Raw genomic sequence first — 12,728 nt, 5'->3', positions numbered from 1 at the left:
TGACATCTGAAATCATGGCAGACTTCCAATTATTCTTATGACTCCTCACCAAAGTATTATTTAGTGTCCGGATACCATGGGTGGGGGGAATAAAAGGAATCTGGTTTGCAGCACATTCCACTCCCCCTGTTCACAGGTGGTAAAGTTCTAGTGACAAAGATTAACACTCGAGGGGGTTGTACATCTTCCAGTGCCAAAAAAGGAGGCGTCAAAACGGGAAAACTGTTAAGACTTCAAATCAGTATTGGGATATTGGTTTATTTAGACGTACATTAGAAATACATACGGTATTCATTATATTTCCACTTCATTAGCATTTGAGGAACTATAATGACAAGACTGGTATCCCTCGTTTATCGCATGGTTACGTTCCAAAAAAATAACTTGTGATCGGCAAAATTAGTGATGTAGAACCATACAATTATTATACGATTAAATACACTGAAACCCAAGAACAAACCCTTTTTACAGGCTCAACAAGTAAAAGTACTGTATAAAACTTTATCTTCTTTACAAATAATAATAAGTGGGCCAAAACTGTTTAGCCAATCACAATGCAGAACAACATGCAAGATGAAAATTCGTAGCAAAACTATAAAAAGTTAACCGTGTTATAGCAAGGGATAACTGCATTGCAGTTTTTTTATTTAAATATGAAATTTTTAAACGTTATGAATAACTTACAATCCATTCATCCACCCATCCATTATCTGCACCGCTTATCCTCAGTAGGGTTGCGGGGGTGCTGGAGCCCATCCCAGCTTTCTTCGGGCAGTGGACAGGGGACAGAGATAGACAACTCACTCGCTAGGGAAAATTTGGACCGACCAATTAACCTGACATGCATGTTTTGGAATGTGGGAGGAAACCGGAGTGCCCAGAGGAAACCCACGCAAGCACGGGGAGAACATGCAAACTCCAAACAAGAAGTTCGATCTCATGACCTCAGAACTGTGCCGCACACGTGCTAACCACTGCCCCGCCGTGCTGCCCAGTTTACAATCCACACTGGTAAATTCTCGTTCTACTTATGGGTAAATTTTCTAAATTATTTTTAACCTCAAAAAGGCATTTCAACTATACGTGTTCCTCATTTTAATTTGTTTCCTTTTGTAGTTTTATTTTTTTATTTTTAGTCTTTTTTTTTATTCAGCCTGACAAAATGAGTTGAAATTGTTAATTGTGAAAAACCTATACATTTTCTGATAAAGAAGCAATTCTGCACTTGGATTAAAATAAATGTTTATCATGAGCGAAACTGTCATTATTTTACTATTTTGTATACAAACACATAGAGAACTTAAAAAATGCCAAATTGTTTTGCAGATATCATTTACAATTTATTTCACCTGAAAAATTAGTTGAAATAGTAATATATATATATAAAAAAAAACATTATCTAAAAAAGACAATACTGCAACTGAAATATAAAAAAAAACCTTGAAATTATCAAATCTATCTTGCAAATTTTAAATAAATATAATTAGTTTCACTGTTTTGTGTTAAAAAAACATAAAAACACTTTTTTTTAAATAATCAAGTTAGCTAAAATGATAAATGCCAGATTATTTTGCATATTTTCATTATTTACAATTTATTTTACCTGGGAAAACGAGTTGAAATTGTAAAATATGAAAAAAGAATTCTGTACTCGAAATACAAATGCTTCAAGACTATCATGCACATTTTTAGTCAAATATAATTGATTTTACTACATTGTGCAAAAAAACAAAGACAACTTGAAAACAAAATACTTAAAAAAACAAGTTAACCAAAATACCAAATGCCGTTATTTTATCTAAAAAAAGAGTGGACATTGTAACATTAAAAAAAATACTGTACTTGAAATAAAAATGCTTTAAATGAGCAAGACTATAATGCACATTTTAGATAAAAATAATTCATTTTAAAATTTTGTACAAAAATAAAACAATACTCAAAACAAGCAATGTATCCAAATTCAAAGGCCAAATTAATTTGCTTATTTCAGACAATATTTACAATTTATTTTAACAATTATTTTAACAGTTATGATTATTTTTGTAAAAACTGGAAAAAATATCCTTCAATAGAAAATGAGAATTGTGCATTGAAAGAGTTATTTTACTTACTTGAACAGTACCGTTCTGGTTTCCAGAGTCGTGCCATTGAGACAAAGAACCCTGCAAGTCCCCAATGAATTCCCAGATGTTTGCTATCTCCTCAAAACTTTTCATCCTTTTATTCCGATAAGCTATCCCCCCCACCCCCGTCAGCTCTCCTTAAACAAAAGAAAGCGACTTACCCCGTGAGGATAAAAGGAAAGTCCTGCAGGTAACAACTGTGCAGCGGTGTTACTCCTCGTTGTGAGGCCTTTGCTGGTCTGCTCCCTGCAGCTCACCTGTACTCTGCAGGGACTTTCTTCTTGAGGCAAAGTGGACCGGCCCCCTTTTTGCAGTTTCCTATATGACTCCGCACACACACCCAACCATTGCCCCCCCTCTCCACTCACTCACTAGTGAAACAGACGATGGATGGGGCGGGGTGGAGGGTCAGCTGGAACACAGAGGCCTCTTTGTCTAGAATCTTTCTCATATGGTTTCCTTCAAGCTTGCATACTCAACACATTATGCTATAATACTTTCATATTCAACGCTAGGATGCCGAGCACATCGTGGACCCTGCCTCCTTCCGTTTTTCATTCTTGACCCAGTTTCCCGCCAAATGCAAACTGCTCCGAAAAGAACTGAAATGGCAGGATTCATTTGAACAAGACATCGGGGAACGGGAAAGTTATGTAATTTAATCCTTATGTACAGGATAAGCATAGGCTTGCTTCTGTGAGATGGATTCAGGATATCTTGGACTGCGAAATCATTAGAATCTTACCTCCATACATTTTTGTTGTTTAAAATATGCCGTATTTATTCATCTATGAAATACTTGAGCATGACACTTTTTTTAAATAAAACATGAAATGAAATGAAATGATCTGCATTTATATAGCGCTTTTCAAGTCAATGACTTCCCAAAGCGCTTTGCAATGTGCTCCACATATCCCAATAGCGGCCTTGCAGCCATGTAAGTCGCTAACCTGCTTATTGGGGGTATTAGGGGTTCAGTGTCTTACCCAAGGACACTTCGACATGTAACACGAACATCAGTACAAAATTTTGTCTACCTGTAAGTGACAAACGTTGCTGAATATGTGCAGCCATTGATACAATCATTTATCAAACACAATATTAACATTTACAAAGAAAAGTTGGATTCGGGCAGCACGGCGGCGCAGTGGTTAGCGCGTGTGCGGCACAGTTCTTAGGTCATGAGATTAAACCTCCTGTGTGGAGTTTGCATGTTCTCCCCGTGCTTGCGTGGGTTTCCGGGCACTCCGGTTTCCTCCCACATTCCAACAACATGCATGTCAGGTTAAACTGGCCAGTCCAAATTGTCCCTGCGAGTGAGTTGTCCATCTCTGTGTGCCCTGCGACTGGCTGGCAACCAGTTCAGGGTGTCCTCTGCCCACAGCCCGAAGATAGCTGGGATGGGCTCCAGCACCCCCGCGACCCAACTGAGGATAAGCAGTGCAGATAATGGATGGATGGAAGTTGGATTCATCATTACATACAAAGACTTGTTTCCCTCCTTTTAGGACGACTTTGTTTCCTCCATTCTCCAACATTTGTCCCTGGTACTGTGACTAAAATGAGTGTGATAATGAGAAAATCAAATGTTTTTCCGTATGCCGTCTATCACTGGCGGTTTAATGGTAAGTATACAGACGCTCCCCTACTTACGACCATTTGACTTACGCAAAACGGTCGATATGAAAAGAAAATCGGGATGTCGAGAAATATACGGACATTGCTGTAAGTTAGATTTTGCATTGTGTGCACCTTTTTCCGAGTAGAGGACACTACTGTAATGCTTCTTTCCACCGCTACCGGTTTGTGGTGGCGCTGAGAGAGGTCACCCAGCACCCACCCCGAAGAATAAATCCGACTTCTATTTCCTAGTTCGCGTAAACATAACATGTACTGTATCACTAGAGCGCTAAGAACGTTGACATTTTTATTGTTTAATATCTTGTGCATCAATTCAATATGGTTGGTGTGAAGTGTAAAGAATAGTTTCTTTTGAAATGAAAGTGAATAAGAAAGCTTGATGCGGTTGAAAAAATGGTCGGAACGCTTTTTTTTGGGCACTTTTTACCACAAGGATGACCTCTTGAAGAGCATCTCCCAAAAGTAAGTTAAACCCCACTTTATTTATCTTTATAGAGCATATTATTTTATCAGATGTTTTTTCTTAGTACAAAACAATACAGGTTACGTATACAAGCCTTAAACCTACTTATATAAACATTCAACATACAAAATATAGCACTGAAGCAACTTACAAACAAATTCAACTTACGAACGATTGTCCGGATCGTTCGTAAGTAGGGCAGCGTCTGAACTGCTCTTTCACAGTCGCAACCCATGTTGAATTCCTGTTGCATCCAAATTTTTAGTGATTGTGGTCAGCAATATTTATCGACTGATCAATCTTTGCACAAATACTGTTGTTAAATTTGGAGGATTATGGACCCCTACGGGGAAGGCAGGAATTGCGGGCAGGGGTGCTCAAAAAGAAGGTTTTATTTGATAACAATACCAGCGCCAAAGTTGCAAACAAAGAAGTGAGCACAAAGCAACTAACAAAATGTCCAAGCAAGAAAACCAGAAACAAAAACCAAACCTGACAAAGTTTAAACAAAAAACAAGTACCACAACTAGAAATGGAAATGGAAAGTTAAAAAGAAACAGCAGAAACAAACACAAAACAAGCCTTTTAAAAAGGTGCAGGCTAATTGTGTCCAATTATCACACACATGTGCCCAGTTCGAAACCCGGTTGGGGTCCTCTGATGGTATGAGGTGTGTCAGACCCTAACAATGGTAATATATTACCATAAAACCTCGAGTATAACCTGCACCCAAAGGTAAAAAAAAAGCAATAATGCGTTTAACTCAAATAAATACAGTAATTGAATCCTAAATTGTGTAAAGAGAATAACCAAAAGCATGTTTCCGTGTGATACATTCAAGATCTGGGCATGAATTTCACATCAAAACTTCCAAAAATATTATTCTATTGGCAGAAATGTTTTTATTTTGAATTCTGTATGTTTTTCTTATTTGATTACCGTAATTTCGGCACTATAAGGCGCTCCTAAAAGCCTTTATTTTTTTCAAAAGCTGACCATGAGCCTTATAATACAGTGCGCCTTATATATGGATCAATATTAAGTCGCAAAGTCTTGCAACTAAAGCAAGCAGCCGCCGACTAGGTTTTCCCCGAAGGCGAAGTCGTCCGCGGTGTATGCTGGGATTTATATACCGGCGTTTCATTTCCTAACCAATGTGTCAATCATCATTTGAATCAGTCACTATTGGCTAAAGTTATTCGGAGATAAAGGGGGCGGATCCTTTTTATCATTTACAGGCTTGCATAGGCTAAAGGGGCGAAACAAAGCCTGCAATTGGCCGAAAAAGATGAATGTGAATCACACGTTGGTTGGGTTGCACTACGGCATAGAGAAAACATTTTTTAATATTCTGTATTTGTAAATATTTTACTCTCCTGGATTTACTACACTCACGGTTGTAAGAAGACCATGGTTACGTATCATTAATGAACGTGAAGGCTGCAAGAGAACTTAGGTGAGCTATGCGGATTTATATTTTCCCGGTATATTCTTTTAGAACGATTTTGATGTTTCTGTGATGAGTCTATTTTTAAACTAAATTCAATTCAAAGTGTTTATTGTCATATGCACAGTAAAGAACCCCGTTTCCCTGCACAATAAAATTCTTACTTTGCTGTCCACACAGTTGCCAGCAAAAATTAAAATGGAAACTAAGAAATGTTTGTTTGGTGACATCGTACGGACACCGCATCCGCACGTGTCTACGACACGTATTTGCTTCTTCACAAGCTTTGGGAATGTTAAGGGGGTAATAAGTTTGACTGAACTATCTGACTGTTTTGTCGACGTTCCCATTGTTGCGCCTTATAATCCAGTGCGCCTTATGTATGGAAAATATAGGACCAAAAACCATTTTTTGGGGGTGCGCCCTATAACCCGGTGCGCCTTATAGTGCGAAAAATACGGTATGTTTTTCTTGAGCAATTGATTTTCCTTGTTGAATCTGGCAAAGGGACGCTTGTTATTCTCATTTTTAGTATGTTTCTGCTTGGTAGACAAGGCAACTTAGCTTATTTTAAGGAGTTTTTGAGTTATTTAATCAAGAAACAAGATAAAGTATTTTATAATTCTGTATATGTATCGACAATATCACATACATTAAAACATTTAATGTTCACTGCCAAATGTTATTGCACTATTTTTCATTGCACTCTTGTTATAATGCACTACAGTATTTTTATTGCTCTACTGTTGTGATGTACTTATGATTTAGGTTCAGTCTTCAAGCACTACCTTGAAAATATGTTTACTTTTTTATCCCATTTTTCTCTTTTAAGTCTTATGTTTATCCTGGAGTGCCATGTCTAATCATGTTATTAACAATGCACAATGCATTGTTATCAATCACAATAAAGACAATTGTATTTCTATAAAAAGGAAAATAAATACTTAAATGAGCAAATGCTTCTGCCAGTAAGGTAAGAAGATGCTCATCTTTTCCCCTCTTCAGCATCTAATGTGCTAAATGCCTTAGTGAGTACATTAAGAACAATGACAATGAATGTTTGTCTTGATTCCGTAGTAGAGGCGCCATATGACTGAAATGTATTCCGTAACTGGTGCGTGAAATCCGGAGTGGGATTAGTTTATTTATGTCAACCTTAACCCGAAAACAGTAGGGATAATTCCAAACAGACCTATCGTCGTGAAAGACACACGCGGCGTGCAGGTTTTTTCCCGGTAATCTGAGAAATAACCGACAGATGTTTTGCACGGCGGTCTGTTTTAACCTCAATCCACTGAATTAAAACCTAGATGTCAATTAATCTTTATTGAAACGAATTGAGATTCATTGAAATAGAAACATTAGAAACACTTAAGGAGATTATACTTGTTACTACCCTGTGGTATTAAAACAATAGAAGGCTTTAGGATTTTGTATACAACATGCATAGAGAGTTATAATATACAAATATATATACAGACGCTCCCTACTCACGACCATTCTACTTACATAAAACGATAGCTACAAACATTTTTTTCGGGATATCGAAAAATATCCGGACATTGCTGTGGGTAAGATTTTGTATTGTGTGCACCTTTTTCCAAGTACAGGACATTACTGTAGTGCTTTTCTCCGCCGCTACCGGCATGTGGCGCTGTGAGAGGTCACCTAGCATCCACCCCGAAGAGGAAATCCGGTTTCTACTTCCTAGTTTGTGTGTAAACATACTATACTGTCTATATTATGTCTATACTATCTTCAGCGCGCTAGGAACTTTGACATTTGCATTGATTAATATCTCATGCATCCATTCAATTTCGTTGGTGTAAAGCGTGAAGAAAAGGGGAGCCGTTTCTTTTGAAATAAAAGTGGAATAAGAAAGCTTGATGCGGTTGAGAAATTGGTTAGATCGCTTTCTGTCGGCCGCTCTCATGGAGAAGGACCTTTTGAAGCTTATCTTCCAAAAGTAAGTTACACTTAACTTTATTTATCTCTATAGAGCATATTTTTGTCTGGCTTATCATTTTCTCCAATTCTCGTTCCCTTCTAGTTTGTCCTGTTTATTTTCGATATCCTGTTTCATTATCCACCCTGTCTGTCCCGTCCTGTCCGGTATCGACCCCATCTGTACGATATCAACTCGGGCAATTGGTATCGAGCTCGTCGGCCTCTGGCTTCCTATCATTTCACGCCAGACTGCTGCCTAACGTGCATGACTCCCCATTTCCCGTAAAATAAAAGGCTTGTGTGAGTAACGTCAGACGTTTGGGTCCTGATCCTGTTCTGGTTTTATTAAGTGTTTATCCTGGAGTACAGGGTCTAATCTTGTTGCAAACGATATTTACTACCTTATTATCAATGTTTTTATAGAACTATTCTATTCTTGTGCGTTTTAGCCTCTTGGGTGCAGTGTAGAGTCGTGCATGCTGTAAATGGTTATAATGAAAAAAAGAAACCTCCAATTGAACTCAATTACAATAGAGTAAGCCCTTGCTGTAGCACGGTTCAAGATACTTCGCGTATTGTCATCGTGCATTTTTGTTCTGCATTCTGATTGGCTAAAGAGAGGAAGATGCTTTCTATCGCCAAAAAAACTGGAGTTGTCGACCTGCTAAACTCAATCTGCGGCCATATGCAAGTCTTTGGCGCTCCTTGGCACTTTTTGAAAAATGTTTGATATTGAAAACATGGATGGTTTCTGTAGGGCAGAACTGGAAGGTAAATGGAGTTTTCCATAGCATCCAAATGATGGCGGCAATTGGTATCGATCTCATCGGCCTCTGGCTTCCTATCATTTCACGCCAGACTGTACGGTCAGAAATTATGTATGGTTTCGTTTCAAAATGGGGTACGTTTTTCAATATTGAAGGAGAGTTTCGAAAACGAATTGCAATGTTGGGTAAGGTTATCTAAGGATTGTCACTTTAAAGTAGGGTTAGGTTTCAAAATTAGGGTTCCAAGGAAGGGTTATCATTTCTGATTTGCACAGTCCTAAAATTAAACTATCCTTGTTGTTTATTCATTGAACACCAACTGACATTCAATACAAGAAACTAGGTGCTTCACAAGAGAGTTAAAGGTCACTGTAGGAGATAGATGCTCCGTAAATCTGGAGGCTTACAGCGGAAATGAAGTTTTAGGTGGAAGAAAGTTTTGTTGGGAAGGTCCAAGGGGGTTCAGCAAAATGTTTTAATTACCCCCCAAGCTGGCGGATAAGCCCGATTTTAAAGTGTGTTGCTCCTGGCTGTGGTTTACCCTGCTAACAAAAAGAAGGTTTCTTGAGGCCAACGTTTACAGGGACAAAAAAAGGGACTTATGCATATATATATATATATATATATATATATAAGCATTTCAATCAATTTTAAAACTATGATGGATTGTATTTATTAGATTGTTCTCTAGTTCTGCCATACTTAACATATTGTGCAGAAGTCTGGGGCAAGTATTACAAAAGTTCCCTACAGCCCCTTTTTAACCTCAAACGTGCAATTAGAACCATTCACAGGGTAGGATATCGCGATCATACAAATATTTTATTCCTGCAGTCCCCTTTATTAAAATTGGATGATTTAGTAATTTTTTTTACTTCACAACTGATATTTAAGGTCAACAAAAACACAGTGCCAGAAAACATCCAAAAATTATTCACTCGGAAAGAGGGAAGTTACAACTCAAGGGGCTGTAGTAAATTCTATATCTCATCGGTGAGAACCACCAGGAAAAGTATGTGTGTGTCTGTGTGCGGAGTCAAACTTTGGAACAATTAACAAGACGAGATTAAACAATGTCCAAATATTCACCTGTTCAAATCCAGATCCAAAAAACAATATTGGCAGAATACAGAGATCAAGAAAATAAGGTATGAGTGATACTAGAGATTGGAAATACTGTGTTTACAACTATAGTGAAAAAATGATCTGCATTTTTACAGCGCTTTTCAAGTCAATGACTTCCCAAAGCGCTTTACAATGTGCTCCACATTTCCCAATAGCGGCCTTGCAGCCATGTACGGCGCTAACCGGCTTATTGGGGGTATTAGGGGTTCAGTGTCTTACCCAAGGACACTTCAATATGTTACACGGACGAGCCGGGATTCGAACTGGGATCCCTTGATCCCAAGACGAGCGCTCTACCTCCAGTTAATCTTGTTGTTATTGTTACTATTATTATATCATAACTGTTATTATTGCTATTGTTGTTATTATCATTGGTGTCACAATGATATTTAGTGACTAGTAGCATTATAACGTGAATAGATGGATACTATGATGATTGGTATATTACATATGTGACTATTGTTATTATTAAAATTATTGATATCCGACCTATGTAATATGTATATCCATGAGATTTTGTTATCTTAGATACAAGAGGAAAGGAGGATTTGTAAAATGTATTTATTAGGGAAGATAAAGGGGTAGGGAAAATAAGCATCTGCTTCTGACTACCCCTTTTCGAACATGTTATCTTAACATTATTTTTGTTGCTGCGTCATTGTTTTTGTCCTGTTTTTATTTTATAATGTCCGAAAAAAAGTTCTCATTCATATATATATTGATATTTTAGTAGAAAAAGTAGGAGGATAAATAGTCAGATGGCAAATGCAGAAGTTTACAAAGGGATTTCAAAGCGCACAGTGGAAACGTTTCTTAAAGGCGAGAGCAGAAACGTCTTAATGACCCTCAGGCTGCTGGATAAGTCAACTTTGAAAGTATATTTCTTCCTACGATATTTCAACCTTTCATGAAATAGAAGGTCGCGCAAGGTTTAGCGGCAGATTTCAAAAGAAACGGCAGGATATTAGATGAGTTTCTCCATGCTCGGATTGAACCTATGGATAAAACACTCGCCCTCTGCGCCACCTCGTAAAAAAAGACGCGAGGAAAATGGTTTTGGCACGGCGTCTCGTCACACCTATGTCTTTTTTTATGGTTATTGCTTGAAAGCATCCAGCGACTCTGTTTTTCAGGAGTAGAGGTTGGTCTGTCGTACCATGCCTAAGGACACATGTGTCAAACTCCCGGCTCGCGGGCCACATCCGGCCCGCTGTGTAATCATATCCGGCCCGCAAAACCATTTGACATTATTGTTATTAATGGCCCGTCAATATGAACAACGCCGTCTCATCCCTGGACATCATATTCTGACGATTTAGTCACTGGACCTATTCCTTCATATATGACGCATACTATACTATATACCAGGGTTCGGGAACCTATGGCTGGCGAGCCATATATGGCTCTTTCTACGAGTACCTATGACTCAGAGACAAATTTAATTGCAAGCAAACTTTCTCCATCTCGTTCAAAACTTGAGCCATTGATCCTGTTCAGATACACGCAAAGCCAAACCAAAGCTGAATTGCAAAGAAGTACTTTTCAGAATATATAGGGAACGTTGTCATTACGATTTACAGTCAAGGTGTCACACAAAATAAACTCGTTTTGGCTGTACAACGCTAAAGAATTCTTTATATAAAAGCTCATTATATAATCTGTGTTCAGTGTTCAGATACTTTTTGATGAATCCATGGAACAAATTGTAAATACGCCAAAACACCGGAAGAGAAAGAAAGTTATTTTGATTGGGTGAGTGGGATGGATGGGTGGAGTTGTGCAAAAAGTGCAAGCACTCCCTCCCATCTCTCGCCCTACTCCGTCTGCGCCAAAGGTAAGCACATCAGGCTCCCTGTTCTCAGAATGTTGTGACGTTTTTACTAAATAATTTGTGTAGCATTTTCATATTTCGACTTTTGACAGGAGATATATTAAGGAGAGCAAAATCTTTTGGGATATTTAAGTTTTTTTTTAATATATACGTTGACATAGGAACAAAGGAATTTGAATGTTATTTTAATGTTAAGTTGTTTAAGTTAAGTCCTAAGTTGTATAATTTAACAAGATATTTTTATTTACAGCAAAATAATAAATACTATATAAGCGATTTAAGGTTTAAATTTAATATTCTTGTCTGTTTTTATTCATATTTATGTTTTAAAAACATTCAGTTTAAGTGTGTTCAATAAATGTTTTTCCTGGTTGGCCCGCGACCTTAAGTGTGTTTTGAATTTTGGCCCCTCGTGCAATTGAGTTTGACATCCCTGCTCGCTGTACAATAGCTAAATGTTGTTTTTTCTATTCACAACCTTGTCCAGCATACTAACATGCAAGCGAGGAGAAAATAACCCTTTCCTGCGTTTAATTTACAACATAATTTCTTGGTGTTTGCTTTTGCTTTATGGTTTCGGGTCAGAGTGACACAACGTCAATTTATTTCTCGTACTCATTTGCTTGCCTACAGCCAATACGTGTCACAGACGGATGACACAATTTTCCACACTGTGATTGGCAGCTCATTAATTAAAACCGTATTTAATGCCCTTGTGTGTATTATGAAACGACCCCCGGTGGTGTAAAAACACTTCATTTATTTGGATAAAACGCTAACGATTTAAATTTAAATTATATGGAAAATACATCTGCAGCTTCTTTGATGCCTTTGCAATCGTATACTTTTTAGTAGTTTCTCCCGCTAGCTTCTATAGTTAGCCTCTTACACCAGCTCTGACAACTAAAACCAAGAGAGAGAGTGAGAGAAATGGAGGGAAAGAAAAGAAGAGAGAGAGAAATAGAGGTAGGGACAGAGAAATGTAGAGAGGCTAGAAAAAAAAAGAGAAAGAGAGAAATGGAGAGTGGGAAAGAAATAGAGAGAAAAATGGAGAGATAGAGATAAAATAGAGAGGGAGACAGAAATGGAGAGATAAAGATAGAAATAGAGAGAGATAGGAATCGAGAGAGAAAGAGAGAAATTGAGAGAGAATGAGAGAGAGAAATAGAAATTGAGAGAGCGAGAAATAGAAATAGAGAGAGAAAGAGAGAGGGAGGGGGAAAATGAGAGAGAGAGAGATGGAAATAGAGAGATAAGAATATAGAGAGAAATAGAGAGACAATGAGCAAAATAAATCAAAATTGAGAGAGCAAGAAATAGAAATAGATAGATAGAAAGATATAGATAGATAGATAGATAGATAGATAGATAGATAGATAGATAG

At 37.7% G+C, this 12,728-nt stretch overlaps 1 protein-coding gene across 2 annotated transcripts in view; it reads right to left on the bottom strand.

Moving 5' to 3' along the window:
• synpo (synaptopodin) overlaps positions 1-12,728 on the bottom strand; it is a 106,400-nt gene that overhangs the window by 36,248 nt on the left and 57,424 nt on the right. The window contains exon 1 of one of the 2 annotated variants that reach the window (XM_088343481.1): positions 2,285-2,402. The exons of the other annotated variant lie outside the window; for it this stretch is intronic. The gene's annotated coding sequence lies outside the window, so the exon portion shown is untranslated. Of the gene's footprint in view, positions 1-2,284; positions 2,403-12,728 lie in introns of those variants that run through there. 2 annotated transcript variants of the gene reach the window in all.

The sequence above is a fragment of the Urocampus carinirostris genome, chromosome 9 (genome assembly GCF_059441175.1).
Source record: "Urocampus carinirostris isolate Australia breed hairy pipefish chromosome 9, RoL_Ucar_1.0, whole genome shotgun sequence".
Taxonomy (NCBI): domain Eukaryota; kingdom Metazoa; phylum Chordata; class Actinopteri; order Syngnathiformes; family Syngnathidae; genus Urocampus; species Urocampus carinirostris.
This window is presented reverse-complemented; position numbering and strand designations above follow the sequence as displayed.